General features: G+C 35.4%; 1 long non-coding RNA gene across 1 annotated transcript; it reads right to left on the bottom strand.

The window, feature by feature from the left end:
• Positions 1-8,023: 8,023 nt before the first annotated feature.
• On the bottom strand, positions 8,024-17,924 carry LOC128855318 (uncharacterized). The gene is made up of 3 exons (XR_008453709.1): positions 17,677-17,924; positions 13,930-14,352; positions 8,024-10,132 (listed from the first exon to the last, which is right to left on the bottom strand). It is a non-coding gene; the product is annotated as an uncharacterized LOC128855318 (long non-coding RNA).
• Between the last annotated feature and the right edge of the window lie 659 nt (positions 17,925-18,583).

Here is an 18,583-nt window from a genome sequence, read left to right as displayed (position 1 = left end):
ATCTGCTGAAATAGAATATCCTCAGCGAATAGTACGTAAAATTATGGCTAAGCACAAAGCACGTCCTCCGAAGAGCTCTGTCATTCGAATGATGCTACCAAGGAAAGTGGGCGGCAGAGAACATATTGATATTGGATCCCCCCATGATAAACTAATCTTAAAAAGCAGGGGACATTTTCAACAAAAGTGTTCCCAACCGTGAGCAGTTCGAGCGGTTATAGCTTCGAATGAGTCGATCCTATGAAATCTGGAATACCACATCAACAGATGAAAAGATTCAAAAATGGTCTGAAATAGAGAATTTTTTTTATGAAACCACTGATGATTTCCCACTTTTCCTCCTCCTCCTTTTCCTTTTCGTCGATTAAATTTTCCACGGTTATGACCGACTGAGGACTTGAGCATTGCTTATGGATCCGTTCAAGACATTGTTTGGGTTTGCGCTGTGTTGCTGCAAAGTTGGTTCCAAAGGACCTGAATTTCATACAAAAACAGGCAAGAGGTTGATTTCTCCAAACACATGATTTCCTAGGCTGAACCCGGCCCAACATTCATCAAGCGCATCATTACTGCAGACGACATGGCTTATGAGTACTACACGCAATCCAAACATCAGGCGAGTGAGTGAAGAACTCCGAATGAACCAAGATAAAAAAAACACGCATTTTCAGTCATAGAAGAAGCGAACTTTACTCACGGTTTTTATGCATTTCAACAGTATTGTACACCACGATTTTTTTTTTCAGAAGATCGAACAGAAAGTAAGTACTATCTTTTGGGCGTTATGAGACGTTTGCGTTAGGCAATTCGCCAAAAAAGAAAGGACTTCTGGAAAAACCACTCTTGAATGATAACGTGCCGTCGCACAGTGCTATAATTAGCCGTGAATTTTTAATCCAGAACGAAACGAATACCACCTAACAGCCATCGAATTAACCTGATATGGCTCCCTGCGATTTTTTTCTGTTTGATCGGCTCAAAAACCCACTACGCTGAACCACTTCGTTGTTTTAACAGCCAAAAGGAAGTAATGGAAAACTCGACGGCTCTGATGGCTGTATCGGATATAGAGTTGTAGAAATGTTTCGAAAGCTGGGTCAAACGCAGGCATAAGTGCATTGCAGTTTATGGGCAGTACGTTGAAGGTGATAATATCACTGTTGAAGAATAAGCTTGTATTTTCAATTTCTGTATGACTGCTATTGAAAATTATGCAGTGGTGAATGTTCGAATCTTCAAGCAATGACTCTGCTTGGAGTTGCAGTTTAACGAGTTTAAAAAACTTTGAAGAAAAATGATGGTCTTTTCTTCTTGCTTCTTGTTTTTGGCTGAATTTAACAAGTTGCGATAGTCATAGCCGATCAAATCATAAAAGCGAGCCTAGTTCTACTCGCTGTTAGTTCTATCTTTCCCAAACTGGATAAAGAAGCAACCCGAATGGGTCTGGTCATGAATGAGGACAAAACGAAGAAGTACCTTTATCAAAGAAACAGCATACCCGCGACACTGTTGAGAGTTATGATTTCGAAGTTGTAAGCGACTTCGTATATTGAAGAACCAGCATTAACACTGGTAACAATGTTTGTCTTGAGCTGCATGAGCTTTACGACGACATAGCCAGAGTCCAGCGAATAAAGATGCAGCGGCTTCATTGGTTGGGTCATGCCGTCCGAATGGATACAAACGCTCCGGTTCTAAAAGTATTCGATGCGGTACCAGCTGGTAGAAAGGAAGCGAAAGACCTCCACTGCGTTGGAATGATCAGGTGGAGACGGACTTGGCTTCACTTGGTGCCTCCAACCGGTTAGCATGAAAAACAAACGACTGGCACGCTTTGTTAGACTCGGCCAAGAAGCTTCCGCGAAGAAGAAGACGATGAGAAAGTTGTATTTCCGCACTAATCAAAAAGAAGAAAAAGTTCTACTTGATTTGGTTTCTCTAAAGCAACAAAGGAGGCCTTTTCCCCTTACTCTGTCATCTCATCTCATTCATAAGCGGTTTTAAGCCAATAGCTGATGTGGGGTTTTCCAATAGAAGCGGATCGAAGTAGAATAAATCCAGCCGTATATGAAAAACTAACGAAATTCTTTTCTTATTTGAAAGGTCAGTATGACATCACTCAAATGTGCTCAGTGGCTCCGCATAAAAGCACTGATCCAATAACTGTTTTAAAGATCCGAACTGAGTTAGGTTAACTTTCAGATATGTGAAAGTGGAATAGCATAAAACTGGGTTACAAGTATTCGGAAAGCATTTTTATAGACGTTCTATTTGGTGCAAGAACATGAAGCATAGGGAATATACAAAAATTGGTGAATAAAAACTAAACCAGCAGCGAGAGAGACAAAAAGAGAGGGACTAAACAGAAAACTGTATGCAATTCAAACGTAGTGGTCATGAAAGTATTCTTCGTTTTTCTTTTTTCGTTTTTCACTCCGACCACTTCAAAATGATAAAACAACACAAATCAAAAAACTGTAAGTAAATAAAAAATAACTGAATTTTGAGCGGCCAAAATACACTGGGGCTCGCTGTCCAGCTGCATATGACAGTCTACTATGATTTTCATTTTTGTTTTATTTTTCGCTTATTTTTTTTTTATCTAAACTTTTACTCTTGGTGCATAACTCCTTCTATCGCTTGTTTTGCTACGTTTTAGTTGCATTTACCAAACTTTTACTCGCTTGTTTTTATTAGCAATTGTGGATTTCTGCAAGCATTTGTACATGGCTGTCGGTGCATTAGGCCGGATCGGTTCGCATGCGTAAGAAAAAAATGTGCAATCATTGTCCCTAGTTTAAAGGCTTACTTTGAGAAGATTTTATGGGCATACAAATTTACGTACTGCCGAGTGATAAAAACCGATAAGGTCTAGTAAGAGGCTCCACTATCCTTCCACTTTTTTACCCAATGAGCGCCGAGGCTTAGTCTCTTCAACAAAGATGCGCGGAAGCCTGTCACCTGGTATAATACAGGGTGGCTGATGAAAGCCGCTACCAAAAAAAAATTGAATAACTTTTTTTCTTTTTAAGTTATCTGTTCCATTTTTGTTTTAATTTGCAGATTGATCTTTAAAATTTATTAAAATGGATAACTGGGACACGCAAACAAGAATTTGGATAGTCCGCCGCTATCACGCACTGGAGTCCGTAGTTTTGGTACAGAGAGAGTACAGGCGGATGTTTGGCGGCGATCCCCCGAGCAGATGGACCATAATGAGACTGGTGAATAATTTTGCTGAGCAAGGAACAGTCGCAAGAAGGCCTTATCATCGAAACCCACCAGTTCGGACGGAGGAAACGATCGCTGCTGTAGCTGCAGCTATACAAAGCAATCCAAGGGTTTCAACAAGAAGCTTATCTGCTCAACTTGGTGTCAGCCGACAGTCTTTGCAAACAATAATGCACAAAGATTTAGACTTATTTCCCTACAAAATTCAAATGGTTAACAAACTGAATGCAGCAGACTTGCCGATTCGCTTGGAATTTTGCCAGAAGATCCTGCAAATGGTGGAAGAAGACCAAAACATGTTAAACTGCCTTTTCATGTCTGATGAGGCCCATTTCGATTTAAACGGCAATGTGAACAAACAAAATTGTCGAATATGGAGTACTTCTAACCCACAGATACTCCACGAGACGGAATTGCATCCTCTTCGCGTGACAGTGTGGTGTGCGGTTTCTTCACGCTGTATTGTCGGGCCTTATTTTTTTGAAGAAAATGGTCACACCGTTACGGTTACTGGAGACCGTTATTTGAAAATGCTGAAAGAATTTTTCTATCCAGAACTACGCCGAAAGAGAATTCCTTTCAACTCTGTGTGGTTTCAACAAGATGGGGCAACGTCTCACATAGCCCAGACTGTTATGACAGAGTTGCGACGAAAATTTCCCAATAAACTGATTTCAAGAAACTCCGAATTTCGTTGGCCCCCCAGGTCGCTTGACCTTACTGCACCTGACTTTTTCTTGTGGGGTTTATGTAAACAAGAAGTTTATAAAACAAAGCCAACAAATTTGGATGAACTAAAACAATCCATTCGGGCAACAATTGCGGCTATTCCTGTCGCAACTCTCAAAGCAGCAATGAACAACTTTTTACTAAGATGCCGCACTTGTGTCAACGAGCATGGGGGGCATTTAAATTCAATTATTTTTAAAACTAGTTAAGCTACATTTAATAAAATTTAATGACCTTCAACTTGAAAAAAAATAAATGAATTCCATACACTAAAAAAAAAGTTATTTGAGTTTCTTAATGTAGCAAAATTCATCAGCCACCCTGTAGATAAAATTATATTCTTAAGTTCGAATCGGACATTACATTAAATCCTAGTTCCCTCTGGCGATATACTAAATCCAGGAAGATTTTATGGGCGTACAAATTTACGTAGTGCCGCGTGCTAAAAACGCTAAAGTCGAGGTTTTTTCATAGCCTCTTAATTTTTTATTACTCGAGTGGAAATAGAATTCCTGTGAAAAAACCCGATTTTGCCTGTTTTTAAGACCCGCCAAGAACGAAAAGCATTTATGGGTTTGGTTGATTAAATAACTAAAAATTATTTGTTAATCTCTATTTTATAAGAGTTAATGTATCAAAATTATTTGAAATAAATTATTAGAATTGAAATGTTATTCGTTTATACAGGTATCTAGTTTTTTTAGAAACAAATTTAATTTAATATACAAATTTTTAATTTGTTTTTTAAATTTAAAAATGTATTAATTTCAATATTTTAAGGGATAAGCTTTAAAATAAAATATTAAAAATATGGGCCTAAAATCCACTTAAAGTAAGTTTTCAAACTAAGAGAGGTAATTAAAAATTTATTACCGCGACCCACTCTAATGCGCATGTACATATATATGTATGTGTGTATGCTTGAGCTTTCGTGCCCTATTCAAATCCGTTTCAATGCAATCCAAAGCCCAGTTGGATGGCGTTTTCGTTGAGGTTTAGTTTTGGCGAGGCCGATGTGAAATGGTGCTACTTAGTTGTTGTTGTTGTTGTTGTTGTTGATAATATTCGGCTGGAGCAAGTTGTGGTGTGCCGTAGCTGGATTTCTGTTGTTATTTGGTTGGCTGGTTCTGTAGCAGCTTTAGCTCATAATTCAGCTTAAATTATAATCGTGATTAATTTCCCACAGCAACGAGCTTTACCGCTTCGGCTATTGCAGCCAGTGCGCTGGCGATTGTACGGATGATTGTAGTGGTGCGGCGCTTGCTATTCGCTGTCTATGCTTTATTCTTGCCGCAGCTGCAGACGCGTAACTGGACGTAATTTACTGAGGCTTATTTGTAACAATAACAATAACAACAATTGCCAAAGCAAATAATCTAACTTACAGTTATCGCACTTTTGCCAACATCCGTTTCAATGTTATTGTTGTTCTTTTTGTTTCTTTGTTTTTCAATGTTTTAATGCGCAGTTTGCCAAATTCACTTTTCTAAATAATTTGACTGAACTTTTAAATATTTCCAGCAAAATAAAGCAGCTGCGTCAATTAAATTTAAATCTGAATTTTCGTGCAGTAAGCGAGTAAGCGTTATGGCATTTTTTGATCTAAGTTAATTTTTTTTTTTTGAAAACAAGTTTATTATTTACAAAAACAAAAAATACTTTATTAAATTACTATTTTTTATTATTATTTTTTAAATATTTACTAAAATAATACAGTGCGACACGTTGATATTTGGGTAGTGGACAAAACATTTCCGCCTTATATTAATTGATAAATGTCCGAAAAAGGAATAAAGCGCAAAACTTATTCAGCAATTTGTACCAAATTAATAAACAGCGATTAGGGAATACTAAACATCCAAAAAAACGAAAATTTCCTCCGTAAGAAACTCAGAGGAGTTCTATTTCAAAACGATAATTATAAAGTATATATGCGAGGTGTGTTCAAAAAGTATCGCGAAATTTGTTTTTTTTCAAAAATTATTTATTTATTCATTAATCTCTATTTTGTCCCTTCAACCTAATTCCCATGCGATATTATGCACTTGTGCCAACGTTTTATCCAATCTTCGAAGCACTTCAAAAAATCATTTCTTTTATCTTGTCCAGCTCCTCCTTCGATGCGGTCTTTATCTAGCCAATCGTAGCGTAGCGTTGCCCTTTCATGGGCCTCTTCAGTTTCGGGAACAAGAAAAAGACACAAGAGGCCAGATCTGGGGAATACGGTGGCTGCGGCTGTGGCATCATTAGTGTGTTGTTTTTGGCCAAAAAGTCGCACACAAGCAACGATGTGTGAGCAGGGGCGTCATCGTAATGCAAGAGCCAATTTTTGTTCTACCACAAATCCGGGCGTTTCTGAAGAAAACGGTAAGCAAAACTTTTTCATTCGACCGAACTTGGCGCGCTTTTTCGGTCTTGGTTCGTGCGGCAGCTTCCATTGAGATGATAGAGCTTTGGTTTCCACCTCATAACCATAAACCCACGATTCGTCACCAGTTATGACCCTCTGGATCAAATTTGGGTCGTCGCAGACAGAGTCCCACATCTCATTAGCAATGTTCATGCGATGCTGCTTTTGGTCGAAATTGAGCAGTTTTGGTACGAATTTTGCGGTGACCCGTCTCATGCCCAAATCATTGAAAAAAATCGAATGGCATGAGCCAGTCGATATGTCTAGGGCCTCAGCCACTTCTCTAACGATGATGGGCCAATCCCATTTTCTTCACTTCATCAATTTTTTCGTCTATTGTTGAAGTGCTCGGGCGTCCGGCACGCTTTTCGTCGTTCACATCTTCTCGGCCTTTTGAGAACATTTTATGCCACCGATAAATGTTGCTTTGGTCCAAAGTAGCTTCTCCCTATGACACAGCCAACATTCAGAAGGCATCCGTGCACTTAATTTCGTTTTTCATACAAAATTTTATACAGATTCTTTAATCCATCTTTTTGAAAAGGTAAAAATCGCATACAAGTCGTGTGATTCTGATTAAAGAGCAGAGTACAAAAAAGCCGAACGATTTGCATTATAAAGATTATCTAAAAACGTAGGTATGAACTAGAGACCTGCATGGCTCACTGTTTTCTTGAGTTGTTCATACGCTAAATTTCTTGCTCACATTCAGTCAATTGAACCAAAATATTTGGTCAAATGCAGTCAGCTCATGCAGGCGAACGCGTAGTTCAGCTCAGTCAACACGTATGATCTAATGTCTTCGGCTCAAATCTAATCATTGAACAAAAAGCAGCATTGAATGAAATTAGCATCGGCCTTTGCGTTCAAACGATCAAACTTGTTCAAAGAAGTAATTGTCATTATTGTAAATAGCACATGTTCGAGCACTCGAGCGTTGGCGTACAATGTGCGCTGTAAATTGCGTTTCGTATTTGAAAGGATTAGTTGGTTTCAGCAATGTTTCCTTATTTACATTATTTTCTTTCGTGTTTTATTATAAGTTTTAAGAAAAAAAATATGAAAATATAGTGTTTTTGCTTTAAAATTTTGCTTTTACTTTGCTATCGTTAGTTACAAGCAACAACTCATGCGGGATCATACGTGTTCAAATCGGCTCATTTGGCTCTTTGGCAAAAAAATGAATGTATAGCCGAACGAGAAAATACCCGAAACGGCTGCTATGAAGACGATTGGTGATAACATCGGAGAGCTAAAACGCAGCACATGATTTGATTGAGCTGAAATAAACAATGACAATAACTTATTTGAACAAGTTCGATCGTTTGAACGCAAAGGCCTGTTTTTTTGTTCAAGCGAAGCGTATGAATGTCTTACACTGAGCCGGTGCAGTTCTCTGGTATGAACACAGGCAAAGACTCAAAAGTAAAAGCAGTACGAAGCTCCACTATCCTTCCACTTTTTAACCCAATGGGCGCTGAGGCATACAGTCTCCTCAACAAAGATACGCGAAGCCTGTGACTTTGCATTATACATAAAACACCGCAAGACAAAGTATATATCTGCTTGGAGTGTATGTAGCTATTGCGGAACCAAATCTAATAAAAAATTATTTATAATTTTAAATTATATTAACACAATAGCTTGGCTGTGTCTGGAAATGCTTGAAACCAAAAAAAATAATTTTTACCAAAATCTTAGACTGGCGTTAACCTTTAACCTCTCAACCACTTCATCAATGAATCACTCTGGAACTGTTCGCCAGTTTTGAGTTACATTTGTCTTTTAATAAGACTAGCAGTTGTTAGTCAGCAAAGCTGCTATAAATCGATAAAAATGTGCGTGTAAACCTTCAAATACAAATCGATAAAACAAAAATGCAATGCCACTTACCATTTCCGGCAGCCAAGAGCAACAGCAATGCGCAAGTAATTAAGCACTGAGTAAAATTGCTAATCCCGCTGCGGCATTTTTTACTGCCACCACAACGCACTTGAGGCTGATTACCCGATGAGCAACTAATGCTCGAGTGTCGCTGCTGCGCCAACGTTGACATCTTGATTTCTTGCGCGCCACACTTGCAGCAATTCAGCGGCAGCGATGGCACTAAGGGCGACATGAAGCCAAAGCAGCTAAGAGGCAATTTCATTGACCGCAAATTACAAGCAAACATTCGGTCACACGAAAGATGCGGCCAGCGAAAGACAAGTTGTCTGGATGTCTTGGCGCGCGAAATGACTTGAATGGATTAAGCGGCGTGTCAACGTATGTTAGTAACAATGCAACCTACACACATACATATGTGCGCGTATGTGAATGACTATTGCCAATTGTGGCTTAAGCTAATGCGAGCACGTTTTGCCACGACGTTACCACAGACCGCAGCGGTTAAATACGCACCGCGAACAAGCACAATTCAAGTTTGTTTATTTTATGTATTATTTTTTGTTGTTATTGCTTTACGTTATTTGCTTATTTTGACGCTTGCCACACGCGTTTACCTCACAAATTATTAGTTTTCTTTTTGCACTCACACACATGCACGCACACACACGCACGCACTACTACTATTACTTAGTTAGAATGTACGGCACGTCTAATGCGGCTAATAAATGATCGAGCGGTTATGAGAGCGGTGGAGGGGGAGCGGTGAGATAAGATGAGCGCTTGCGGCACGTTTGTGTTTATCTGTCGGCGGCAAAATTGAAAAATCACAAATTGATATTTTATGACAGATCGGCTGGCGGCCCAGACACAGACACAGCCTCGAAAATCAAGCACAAGTTGCTTGCGTCGCGGCGTACGTGTTGCCGTACAAATAGTTTTTGCTTGGTATTTTTACTTTTTTTTTTTGTTTTTTTTTTTTGTTCGCTTATACGTTGTGTGGAAATTCGCACTTATTTGGCTTCTTATTACTTTTATTATTTTTTTCTCGTTTTTACTTCTTTGCTCAGTCAACGGATACACACACTTGCCCTTTGACGGCACTCAGTAGTGGAAAAAAAAAACTTTTTCTTATTTTTCTTCAACTTCTTAACTCTATTCCTTTAGTACTTTCTTATGTAGCAGCGAATTTCCGTTTTGCAGAAAATGTTAAGACATTTCCATTTATTCGCGTTTAACACTTTTAATCTATTTTCTGCTTCAACTTCACACTCATGCTGCATGCAACATGCTGTTGCGTTTAATTTGCAGAAATTCAAATATTGCAATTTCATTTGCTCATGCACGCGTGAGATGTGTGCACTCATACGCACTCACTTTCACTACGTCACTTCACTTGCTGCCGCGCATTGATAATTTTGTGCGGCGGATGCGTGTTTTATTTGAATTATGTGGTCTTGCGTCGCGTTGTGGCAGGCAGCTGATTATGGTTGTGTGGTAAGCGACTAATGCAGCCTTCACATGCTGACAGATGCGCTGCATCCGATGCCCTACTATGGATTTTGTACAACTAATAATTGTTGGTGGTTTTTGTTGTAGCTTTAAAGTTTGATCTTTCTATAGTTGTTGCCGTTCTTTTTGTTTTATTGTTGTTGTTGTCCTTTTTGCTTTTGTTGTCTGTTGCAAGCGCACACAAATTAATAAGTTTCAATCTGCGGCCACATCGAGCGCATTATTAATAATTTCCTGCCGCAAAACACTTTTGATTAATTTTGCTTGTGTGAGTTGGCTGTTCGCAAAAGATAGAAAAGTGTGGCACTTAATTGAGTTTAGGCATCCATTAACCAAAGCAGTTGTGTGTGTGTGTATTTTTTTAATCTAGAAAAAAAAAACAAATTTAATTACTTCTAAAAATGAATTTCATTAATAATTTTTTTTAAGTGCTTTTTTCACCCCGTTTTAAATGAAAATATTTTAGCCGCACTTCGATAAAGTTAAATTTAAAATTTTGCATGCAATTTATTGAATTTCTTATTGCATTTTATTTTATTTTTGCTTTATTTTATTATTGTTCATTTTATTTAACTTCATTTAATTTATTTAAATTTTATTTCAATTTATTTGATTTCATTTTTTTAGAATTTTTTATAGCATTTTGTTTTATTATTCATTTTATTCATTTAAGTCATTTAAATTTTATTTTATTAGGTGCACAACTAAGTTCCCGCTGTTTGTCAATAGATGCCACCGGCAGTCTGTGCTTGTCGATTCTAACATAACCTAAACCTCATAAACCAAGCTTAGACATACGGTGAACAAACAGCTTCGACACATTAGTGATTTTGTTTTGGTATCATACACTTTTGGTTTTGTAAAAATGTCTGATTTTGTGCCGAATAATCGTCACTTGCGGGAAGTATTGATTTTCCTCTTTCATTCGAAAAAAAACGCCGGCTGAAGCGCATCGAGAGCTACAAAAAGTTTATAGAGATGCTGCTTTAAGCGAAACAACGCACACTGGGGATTTTTGTACAGAGATGCGGAAAAAAGTATACACCTGGTGGCACCTGCAATTGATTAAAACTGAAAGAGACGCTTTTAAGCAACACGTTGATACTAGTTTCTGACCGTAGGTAAATGTAGCTCAACTTGCAGATCCAAGAATATGAAGGAATATGATTTTTTTTTTTTTTTCGTAAAATTAATTATAAATAGATAATCAAATGCTTCACAGCCTTTGTTCTTCCGGCTAAAATATATAAATATATCGTACCCTAAATGAAAAATAAAAAATTGGAAGTCGGCTCAAGCAAAAGGAAAAAAAAAACCACCTTGGGCTTTGAAGTTTTTTCTTAGTCAGTTCAATACTATAAAAAAAATATACTTTTGACATATCTATAAAAAAAAAACTGTAAGTCGGAGTTTAGTAATTCTTTTTGATTTTATTGTTGGTTCTATTCTGGAATTTAGAAATACCATTAAACATTGCGTAGGTGGTATGTTGCAAATTTGACTTTCTTCCGCTAAATCCCCAGTGTGCAACGTGCCGAGATTAGTTCCGTCGCTTCAAAGACGGCGATTTTAATGTTGACGACCGTCCGCGTGAAGGAAGCCCAAAAACCTTCGAAGACGCTGAATTGGAGGCATTGCTCAATGACGAACCATGGCAAACGCTAGAAGAGCTTGCTTCAGTATTAGGTTACTAGTTACCCGCCAATTTATGAATCCATTTCCAAGCGATTGCACGCTTTGGGAATAATTTAGGAACAGGGGACTTGGGTTCCTTAATAGTTAAAACCAAGGCATGTTAAACGTCGTGTTTTCGCCTCTGAACAACTGCTCCAGCGGCAAAAAGGGAAGGGAGGAAGGGTTTTCTTCATCGCATCGTGACGGGTGATGAAAAATGGATTCATTACAGCAATCCAAAGAAAAGAAAGTCATAGGGACTGCCCGGTCATGCTTCTGCGTCGTCGCATCGGCCGAATATTCACGCTGCGAAGGTTATGCTATGTGTTTGGTGGGACCAAGTTGGTTTTATTTATAATGAACTGTTAAAACCAAGCGACACCATCACTGGGGATCGGTACCGACTTCAATTGATGCGATTGAGCACTGCACGATAACTTTCGTTCTAGAGCCCCGATCTTTATGATATTTTAAATTTATATTTTTAAGATGATGTACTTTTAGAATATGCCATAAAAAGTTGTCGATTATTTAGTCCAACACAAGGTTCTTTTTTATTTTATTTCGTTTTGATTCCATTTCTTTTATTTTACTTAAATCTATTTTGTTTTAATTTATTTTGTTTTTTATTTTATTTCTATTTATTCCTCTTTTTGTAATTATTTCAATTTTATTTTATTTTGTTTTGTATTATATGATTACATTTTTAATAAGTGATAATTTGTTTTTTATTTAATAAAAATTTGCAATTTATAAATTTTTTTTTTTTTTTTTTTTGTTTTGTTTTCTAATTGATTAAATTTTTTGATTTAATTTGATTTTTTACTTTTTTTGTTATATTTCGTTTTGTTCTTTTGTTTTGGGTTTATTCTATTTTGAATTTTTTTTGTTATAATTATATTTTTATTGATTTTATTTTATTTGATTTTATTTAATTAATTTTATTTTATTTTAATCTGTATCCATTTGTGGAAGACATCGGGATGCACGCCGCAAATAGGAGGAGGAACACGGCCAAACACCCAAAAACAGGTGTTAGCGCCAACGAAAGGGTGATTTTTTAGCTCTTATCTTTTTAAACAGTTGGTTTAAACAGTTGACGCACGTTTCTGGTTTTGTTTCACTATCAAACATCTTCAGTTTGGTCTATAATTTAACCATGAATCGTCTCATAGAAATGCGTGTTCTGTTAAGAAAAATATTGCGTGCTCAGTCAGTTTAATCGACCCACGATTTTTGGATCAGTGGGTACCTAAATAAGCAGAATTGTCGATTTTGGAGTGAAGATCAGCCAGAAGAATTGCAAGAGATACCAATGTATCCAGAAAAGGTCACAGTTTGGTGCGGTTTATCTGCTGGAGGTATCATTGGACCGTATTTCTTCAAAGATGCTGCGAATCGTAACGTAACTGTGAATGGTGAGCGCTACCGTGAAATGATATCCAACTTTTTTTGCCCAAAATGCAAGAGCTTGACTGAAGCAAGACGGCACGCGTAACAATGGACTTGTTGAGAGGCGAGTTCGGTGAAGATTTTATCTTACGTTCGGGACCTGTCAATCTGTCAATTGGCCATCTAGATCGTGCGATATAACGCCTTTAGATTATTTTTTGTGGGGCTATGTTAAAGCTCATGTCTATTCAGACAAGCCTGCTTCAATTAACGCATTGGAAGACAACATTAAAGCATTTATATGTGAGATACCGGCCGAAACATTGGAAAGAGTATGCCAAAATTGGACTAAGCGGATGGACCATTCGAAGCGCAGTCGCGGTCAACATTTGAATGACATAATCTTCAAACATTAAATTATTTGGACTGTACTATCGATTTAAATAAAAATTTCACGCATTTTTCTGAATTTTACGTGTGTTTTTTCGAAAAACTTTCCTATAGCTCTTAAAAATCACACTTTAGGTATGTAATACATACATTTATATCATTTTAATTTTATTTTTTTCTATTTCTACTTCATTTTATTCTGCTTTCATTATATTGGCTTTGATTTATATTATTTTATTTGATACTGTTTTGTATTTGACTTTCGTTTATATATTTTTAGTCCATTAAATTTTGTTTATTTTCATTTTATGCATTTATTTTTTCTTACTTAATTTTTATATTTATGCATTTTTTTTGTGTGTGTTGCAGTTTGTATGATATTCTTTCACTTTATTACATTTCATTTTATTTTGTGATACTGTATTTTAAAATACCATTACCATTACCATTGTTACCTTTAGTCTTTTTATCTTTTTTTTGAAATTAAATTTTATTTATTATTATTTATTTATTAACATTTATTGAATTTAAATCTATGTTATTATATTTCATTTTATTTTACTATATTTCTTTTTTTTTTGTTATTTTCTATCTTAAGTCAATACAAAAACAAAATTATATATAGCGGAAAGGTTGCACTTCACTCACAAAATTTTGTTTAGACAAATTGCATTCGCAAAAAGTCACACACAGATTCTTATGCTCACCGTCACAGACCAGCAATAATTTCTACTCGTTTCTGTTTGTTCAGCTGTCAATTTTTGGCCACTCCTTCACTCTTTCAAAAATAATAGCGAACATCGCTTGAAGCGTTCCTCAATTATAGTTCAAAGCAGATGTGCCTTATATTTTCGCTGCTTGTGTGAAATAGTTGTTGTTGTTGTTATGACTGCTTTCACATAAACTAATGTTATTCCAGTCCTTTTTGTGATTTGTTTGTTTTCTTGCCCATTCGTTTGATTTCATAGTGCAATGATTTTTTCTTTGATTTATTTTTGTTGTTGCGGGTGTTGTTGTTTTACATTCCCAGCAACCGTAATTGTCTACTCAAATTTCATCAAAGTTTGTCCAATAATTATTTGCTAACCTCCAAATCGTTCATTTATTCGCCACTTTGGTGATATAGAAGGCTGAAATGGAGATAGAAATGAATGAGAAGAGCATTGCTTAGTATTCGTTTGTGTATTTAGCTGGTTTGATAAAGGAAGCGGCATGACTTAATGATATACATATGTACGTGCATACATACGTATCTAAGATTTATTTACGTACTCTTTAACTTAAATAAATTCTTATTAATCTGTGTAGTTAAAACTCTAATTTCTTTCAAATAATGTTTAAAATACATTCAGCAGAAAAACTATTCACACAGTAGAATTTATGTTTATAAATGAAAAACATTCATATGTTAAACAGTCAAAAGCACTCTTCTTAGTTTCACCCAAGCATTTTCTTATATTTTTGTAAGTAATTTATAAGTTAAAATGAACGTTTGCATTGTTTCAAACTATCGGTAGTTAACAACCACCTGTCCCATTCGTTGCTTAGTGAAAAAGTACGCATAAAAAAATGGTACTTCACTGAAACTTCTTGGATGCATCACTGAAAATGCGTTTAAGTGAGCTTTAACTATTTATGAGTAGTCAATTTTAATAACGCTATTGAATTTGAACTCCTAAATTTTGCATGAGTTATCAGAGAGGCAAAACGGAAGGAATAGGAATAGTCGAGAGCCAAATTATTGCAAATTTGTGCAAAGCACTTTCTGAGAAATAGCTACAACGTAAACATAAATAGTTAAATCTAAGCAAAACGTCTTGTAGCCACGATCAGGCCAACTACCATAACTTTAAAACTGGGAGAGGTGATTTGCTTCGCAAGAAGTGCAAAAAATATCACAACCAGTTTGGTAAATCTATCAGCGCCTAAATCGCTGTTGCACAAAGACTAAAGACAAAGACCTGACAACACTAGTTAATTGACAGAAGTGACTTGCCTTTACCAAAGAACATTTAAACAAGCCCAAGCAATTTTAGTAGAAGGCAATTTTCACGAAAGAAAGCAAATTCTGTATTTTTGGTATTAAAGTCAAACAGCTTTTGAGGACGAAATCAGATACCGCCCTTAACGCTCAAAAGTTAAAAGCGAAATTTGGTGCTTATAAAGGGTGATGAATTTTGAGGGAACGGATTTTAAATAGAAATAAAACAATGAAAGTTCAAATTGATTGGGCAATATTTTTGTCTAGAATCATTATTGACATTTAAGATAGTCCCTATCAAATATTTGCCGCGCCGTAATTCGGCCATCATTAAACATTAATTTTAAACGACTCCCTGGCCTTCGGTCGCTATCTCGTGAATAACTTTCGTAGTGTTGGTTTCCAATGTCTCAATTGCAGCTGGTTCATCACACAAGCTCTCAGACTTTACATAACCCCACAATTATAAATCCAAATGTGTGATATCACACGATCCTGGTGGCCTATTCACTGGTCCGCGACGAGTTCATCATGGCGCGATAGCGTTCGCCATTCACTGGTACATTGGCGCCAGCCTCGTCTTTGCGGAAATATGGGCGATAATCAGTTGAAATATGCATAAAAGTAATCCAAACGTTTCATGAAAATGGTCGTTCAGCAAGAAGTGCAATTCCCGTATACTGTGATTTTTTTATATTGACATTTCCACCTAAACAGGTAAGGCAACAAGCAAACTTGCAGCATTTGTGGTATTGAGAAACAACAACCCACAATCACCACAATCAGTCACTCTTTGGTGTGGTGGTTGGGCTGGCTGAGATATCGGTCCATACTTCGTCGAAAATGATGGCAATAACGCCCTTATAATGAACGACGAACGTTATTATTTTATTTTTATTTTTTATTTGAAAATGTTTTTTTATAAAATTTTTTTTGACAACTATTTTTATCAAAAAAAATTTTTTTTTAATTATTTATTTTATTTATTTTATTTTTATTTTTTTTAATTATATTTTAAACATTGTTATGTTGATAGTTTATCGTATACAGAAATAAATAACTTAATTTTTTATTAACTTTTTTAAATAAAATTTGTGAAAAATTATTATTTTTTATTTAAAATTTTTTTTAAATAAACTATGTATTGAGCAGTGTTATGTTGATAATTAATCGTATATAGAAATAAATAATTTAATTTTTTATTAAAAAAAAATTTTTATAAGAAAATTAAAAAAAAATTATTTTAAATTAAATTTCTCAAACTTTTAATTTTTTTCATATTTCCTTTTCTTAATAAACTATGTATTAAGCCTTGTTGTGTTGATTGTGATGTCGATAGAAATAAATAATTTAATTTTTTTATTAAAAAAATTTTTTATGAGAAAATGATTTTTTTTTTTTTTTTTTAATTAAATTTTTCAAAATTTTAAATTTTTCATATTTTATTTTATTAATAAACTATGTGTTGAACCGTGTTAGGTTGATAATTTATCGTATATTAATATATTTAATCTTTTTATTACTTTTTTTTGATTTAAATTAAATTTGTGGAAAATAATTTAAGTTTTTTTATTTAAATTTTTTTTTAATAAATGTATTGAGCCTTCTTATGTTGATAATTAATCGCATATAGCAATAAATAGTTTAATTTTTTTATTAAAATGATTTTTTTATGAGAAAAATAAAAACGTGTATTTATTGTAAATAAAATGCTTCAAAATTTTATTTTTTTTTATGTTTTATTTCATTAATAAACTATGTATTGAGTCCTATTATGTTGATAGGTATCGTATACGGAGAAATTATTTAATACAATTATTCGGTATGAAGTATGTTGCTGAATTTTAACTTCCGACTTAGTATTAGGATGTGCTAATTATGGTTTTCAAAGTGTTGACGACAATATTCATAAACTTTAAACGATTGGAAACATACTATATTTAAGAGGCTCAAAAGATACCGAGTAAAATGTGCCCAAAAGTCGATTCTTGAATGCCTATTTGCTGAGAACGTCGAGATATCGATGTTGAGGGTTGTTCAGCAACACCTCGGCAGAACCAGTTTCTTGAAATTTTCTAAACAACAAATAAATCACGAATATTCCGATCGATTTTTCCTTAAAAACTGACCATTCACATAATAAGTTTCAATAATTATAACGCGTTGTTCTGTTGTGTAAAATTACATATCTGTCTAATGGACAAATAGCAAAGATGACATAAAAAAGGTACCGTTTAGGAATCCTTCACTATTCACTTCAAAACACATCAAGGCATCACTTTCAAAAGATGCTTTATCTTGTTGCAATTTCAAGTCCTGGAAAAACATTTATTTAACCGTTAAAAACTTTAGGTTGTAAAGCAATATGACACTTATGATAACTTCTGCATCAACTCAATATAGTTTGAGTAAACTTTATTACTTATTATTTGCCGAAGTTTACATTCTTATTCCATAACACACAATGACTTACTTTTAATTTCATATATTTTATATAACTTTATATTTATATTCAGCACTTGTTTCGGTACTTGGCATCACAATAATTGCAAGCACTCAAGCAAAAAGCGAACACAAATATTTCGGATTGGTTATGCAAATACACAAAAAACTCAGTACTCCGCCAAAATAGTAAATAAAACACTCGTACGTAACATAATTTTAGGGACCGACAACGACAACCGCTTCCAATAGTGACACCCGCACCTCGTTATGAGCACTCAACATGTTGACAAGCGACTGAATACGAATTGGACGGAGCCGGGTTGTGTGGTTGAGCGACATTGCAAAAAAATTCATACACAACAAACAGACCGAGCAGAACAAGAAACATAAACCGAAAAGGGGAAAAGAAAGAAAGCAAAATAGGAATGTCAAAGCTTGAGTAGCTCGAAACAACCCCCTACTATCGGGTACGGCACACACAAGCGCTAGAAAGCGAGTACTGATGCTTTCAGACTTCTTTGTATGTACGGAAATATGTATGTAAAGCTGTTCTTATAAGTATTGCCCACTCATTTCTTACGCATTCTTTTGTGTGATTAGAAAGGCGATGAAAAAACGTAATATTTTTTGTTTTAGTGCTCAAGGTTAAAAAAACAGTTCTACGGGCGACCTTCAACACTTAGTTGAGGTAGAATAAATCGCTGATTCATCATTTTTGTAGCGAGTCATAAAACAAGCCAGATCACGTAATTGCAATTACCCCTTCTCGTAGAATAAAAAATTTAATAAAAAAGTAAGAAAATACTTTCCGCAGATAAATCAGCTTCGATTGAGGCATTGGAAGCCAACATTACTAAAGTTATTCACGTGATACCGACCGAAGTCCTCCAGAAAGTCATTCAAACTTTGGATGGCCGAATTACGGCGCAGTTACG

Source organism: Anastrepha ludens, chromosome 2 (genome assembly GCF_028408465.1).
Source record: "Anastrepha ludens isolate Willacy chromosome 2, idAnaLude1.1, whole genome shotgun sequence".
NCBI lineage: Eukaryota > Metazoa > Arthropoda > Insecta > Diptera > Tephritidae > Anastrepha > Anastrepha ludens.
This window is presented reverse-complemented; position numbering and strand designations above follow the sequence as displayed.